Here is a 5,000-nt window from a genome sequence, read left to right on the forward strand (position 1 = left end):
GCCTTCCTACTTCTAAATAATTATGCACTTGTCCAGCCTCTCCTCTTAAAGCACAGTCTGACTCTGGACCCCAACATACTGATTTAACGACCCATTTCCAAATGACCGTTTCCACTCAGACAGCACAGACAGAACAGACACGGCATTACTCAAAGTCAACATGTACCTGGTTTTAGGTCAGTGCTCCAGTCTAGGTCTGCTTGACCTCAGTGCTGCCTTTGACACCATTGATCATGCCGGCTTATCTTGTGACTGTGCTAGCCCCCGTAAAATTACACTATGGATATGTGTTTACTTTTCAAAAAATGCCGGTTGAGAGAGGACGCTGGCGTTGCTTGTTCGCTGCTTCTCCGCCCGAAATCTAGATATAACTTGCAGTATCCAGAGTAGATTGTCCTACAAAGACACTTAGATTTAGATAAGTAATCTAAAAATGAATTAGACTCCTATACTTTATTTTATTCATCTTTTGTTTCTTTTTATTATTACTACTCGATCTTTTCAGTTTATAAAGCTTCTTTGAGTGTCTAGAAAAGCTCTATATAAGTCTAACGTATTAATTAGAAAGCTGGCAAACTCTATGTCTTCTTTTAAATCTCACTTTTAAAAAAATATTTTAACTTGCATTTAATTGTTGATAATTGGTCTAGATGTTTATGATTGTGTAACATTGTTTACTGTTTGACATATTATTTGATTAGTCTTTTTTAATTGTTTGTATCTTATTCCGATTTTTATTATTTCTATTATTATTACTATGTAATTTTCTCTTCTCAGCTTCTTAGTGAAAATACCACCGCTCATCCGTTATCAGACTTAGCTGAGATGCTGGAGCGGAAGAGTATCAAATAGAGTCAAATAAAGCAGCATTCGCACACTCAAATCTGTGCAAACATCATTATTTCATTGCAAGCTTTTGGTCATAGACCTTCTTCAGGGAGCTTATTAAAAGTCGTACCTTATCTGACCTTATCTGACCAATGAATGTATAAGCCTATTACTGTGATTAACTTCATAAAAATGTTTAACAGATTGACAGCACTAATAACAATCCATGATATGTTCTGTTAAGATTTAGAAAATCTTTATGTGTGTACCAGGCTTACGCTGTGGTTTTCTTTGTCTTGGTCTTTTTCTTTTGTATTACATTGCGGATACTGATGTTTGTTATTTATTTATTCTGTGTTGTTTCAGTGTTAAGAATGGAAAAGTATGTTTATTTATTTATTTTGTGTTGTTTCAATATTAAGAATGGAAAATTATTAGTACTGTGGATACTGTAATAGATGTATTAATTAATGGATTATATAATTTAAGTATTATTGTTCTCAGTTGGAAGTGAGGGATAGGGGGTAGGACATGATAAGCTAGGCTTCATCCTACTCCCCTTCCAACAGTGAAACCTGAACTATTCATTATTAGTTATTAGTTTTTTATAATAAAAAAAAAATCATGTTCGAAATAAAGATTCATTCATTCATATGCATTCAAAATCAACCAAATGCCATAGGAGTAGCTGAGCAGGTCTGACTCAGAGTCCAACATGAGACACTGTGTATCTGATTCCGAGGCCACAGCCATACTGTCATAAGTGAACGCAACTCTTCCCCGAAATTATTATTATATCATAATTGTTGCAATATTTGTGAATGAGAGTGGAAGGAACCCATCTAGGTCTGTTTAGCAGGGCTTAATGAGGCTATTGGAACATCCTGAGTGGCTGGATGCAGCAATTAGAGAACACACTACGCCTCATGATGTGGAGGGAATACACAGAATGCAGTGTGGCTTTGACATTGCCATGTCACTGTCATGACACGAGTGCACTTCAGAAAAACACCATTTAACAGAGCTGTGATGAGATGTTGTTGTCTTCAGGCTGTGATGCATATCTACAAGATATTGTTTTTTTATCAACTATGATGATGATAATAATAATAATATTATTATTTTATTAACCAGACATTTTATTTTGAATATAGGCTAGCGCCTTTTTCTTTCTCACATGAGCCTATATGATTATATACACTTGTATCAATCAGGAATAATGACATGTTTTTGTTTTGAAACAATGTTCCAACTACATGTTATGTATGTTATGTGTAGTTTTTGGTCCATAATAAACATTATGATTAAAAAGAGAACGTCATAAGAAATATCCTATAAACGTCCTGTCAGAGTAACATGGTGAGCTTAGAATGATAAGGTTCTATCTCCGTTTAGAATGATAAGGTTCTATCTCCGTTTAGAATGATAAGGTTCTATCTCCGTTTAGAATGATAAGGTTCTATCTCCGTTTACAATGATAAGGTTCTATCTCCGTTTAGAATGAGAAGGTTCTATCTCCGTTTAGAATGATAAGGTTCTATCTCCGTTTAGAATGATAAGGTTCTATCTCCGTTTAGAATGATAAGGTTCTATCTGCGTTTAGGGTCGTTCAGAGATATTGAGCGTCAAAGTTTTTACATTCCATTATGTTTTGTGAGATGGAACCTTTGTATTTTATGAATTACTAACTAAAAAATGTCAACATTTTTAAAAATAACACCACACAGGCATTAATAAACACCTAATGGATCAGATTATGTAAAAAACAAAATTTTGACAAAAATGGAGATAGAACCTTATAATTCTAACATCACGATATGGTTGTGTACATTAAGAGTTCCTCCAGAGAGGAGTCTGTAAAGACATGTGTGCACTGGCGGACTCAGGGGGGGGCAGGGGGGGCGACATTTTAGCCCTTTTGACTGGCAAAAATGAGAGGACGTGCCCTATTGGTGCCCCTCCAATGGTCTAAACTTGACCAAGTGCCCCCACCGTTGAAAAACGTTGCACTAAAGTGCCCTTTTGAGTGGCAAAATTAGAGGACGTGCCCTATTGGCTGCCCTTCCAATGGTCTAAACGTGACCATGTGCACTGATGGGGTCCCATGTTGTGCAGTAGGTGCCCTTTTTTTATTTTCGCCCCCCCTGCCCTTCAAACAGCCTGAGTCCACCACTGCATGTGTGTGTAAGGTTTGGGGGGGTCGCTCTATTGGTTGAGCGACCCTTTGGCGTCCCCTGGTGTTTATGTATGTATTTTAGTCTGTCCTAATTACTGTGCTTGTTACCCGGTGTGTATGTGTCGTGGGCAATTCTGATCAATATCTTATCTTTACCTGCTAGTCTACCCTCCCCTCTGGCCCTAAAATGCTATTCCATCTGTCCTTCCCAGCCTTATCACCTGTTGTTTATCTGGCTGAAATCCTGTTTCCAAAGCCATTTCTTAACCCACCCGTTCCTGCTATTCATGACCCCCTTTGGTGTCTCCCTGCCGCCTCCCTCCGACCCTGTAACAACTTGCATCTATCCCTACCCCCTCTGCCTTGTCGGTTCATTCATCCCTCCTGGTCGTTCTCTCTCACCCCACCTTGTTTACTCACCATAAACCTGTTATTACCAGTCCCTGCATCCAGTCACATTCTCAATCTACAGTTTAGGAGGCCCTGAGGCACACGTTACGTGAGGTGTGTGTGTGTGTGTGTGTGTCTTTCGAAAAGCCTTATCGTTCCTCGCCTCCGTAGGAATCTAAGTATTGAAAGACTGTTGTAAGTGTGTGTGTGTGTGTGTGTGTGTGTGTGTGTGTGCATTGCGTTGCCTTATTCTATTGACGGCGTTTTGGAGTGTTTAAGCCCTCTCCCCTTTTGTTTTGTGATTTATTTTCTGCTTTTCATATTTATCGCAGCATTTATCGGAGACTAAGCTTCCTCCTCTTTTGTTTCTTCGCTTACTGTACGGTTAATTACTTCTTCTTCGGCGTATGGGTTGTTGTTTTCCTCTCCACTCCACCAGGCTCGGGGCCGAGGGGCTACCCTTTTACCACCCCGAGGCCTGGTTGAGGGGCTACCCTTTTACCACCCCGAGACCTGGTTGAGGGGCTCACCCGGGCTATATTTCTGGACACCCCTCCAGAAGCCACGTCATCGTCTCGTCGTCTAATACCGACAGACCATGCATCCCGTTGGGTGGATGGTACACCGGGCAATCCAGGATAACATGGTCTGCGGTTTGGTCCTCTGCGCCACACTCGCACGACGCATTCGGGGCCAAGCCCCATCTGTGCATTGATGAGCGGAAACGCCCGAGAGTTAGTTACTCTCGTTTGCTCAAATAAAGAGTGCCTTTATTTTTGAATCATACTCCTGCATCTTATCTTCTCTACTCTGTTCTTCTCTGCACCTGGGTCCAAATTTGATAGCTACTCATAACCATGTGTTTGATACCATTCCTCATTCCGGTCTATGTGTTATGGTACGTGTGGGAATACGGTACATGTGGGAAAACTAGGGTTAGGGTTAGGTGCTAGGGTGACTTGGTACATGCTGGCATGCCTAACCCTACCCCTACCCCTACCCCTAACCATAACCCTAACCATAACCCTAACCTTAACCCTAAGATCCTAGCACCTAACCCTAACCCTAGTTTTCCCACATGTACCATAACATAGATAGATAAACATTTAATAATAATAATATAATCCTCTCTCTCTCTCTTTCTCCTCCCTCTCTCTCTCTCCCTCTCTCCTCTCTCTCTCTCACTCTCTCCCCTCTATCTCCCCTCTCTCTCTCTCTCCTCTCTCCCTCTCTCTCTCCCTCTCTCTCCTCGTATTCCCACATGTAACCGTAACATGTGCACTACAACAAGCCCATCCTCCAATTTCTCCCTCCCCTGAGTTCCTCTCTCTGCTCACTCTAACGAGGCTAATGGGCTGAGATGGGTCTAGTTAGGGCAGGCCTGCATCGTGCTTTTACATGAGCAATGCTTACAGAGAAACACTTATCTCGCAAAGCAGCAACACGAGAGTGAACAGCCTATGTACTATTTTCTGAATATTGTTTTGATCTTTTTAAGAAGGCCCATCTAATGTTTCGCAGGAAATGTTTCGGGGAGGGAATTCAAATAAATGATGATGATGAATTTCAGGGCTGTTGTTTCCTACGCTTCGTACTTCACTCACTT

This window comes from Nansenia antarctica, assembly GCF_963989245.1.
Source record: "Nansenia antarctica genome assembly, chromosome: 5".
In the NCBI taxonomy this organism is placed as follows: Eukaryota; Metazoa; Chordata; class Actinopteri; order Argentiniformes; family Microstomatidae; genus Nansenia; species Nansenia antarctica.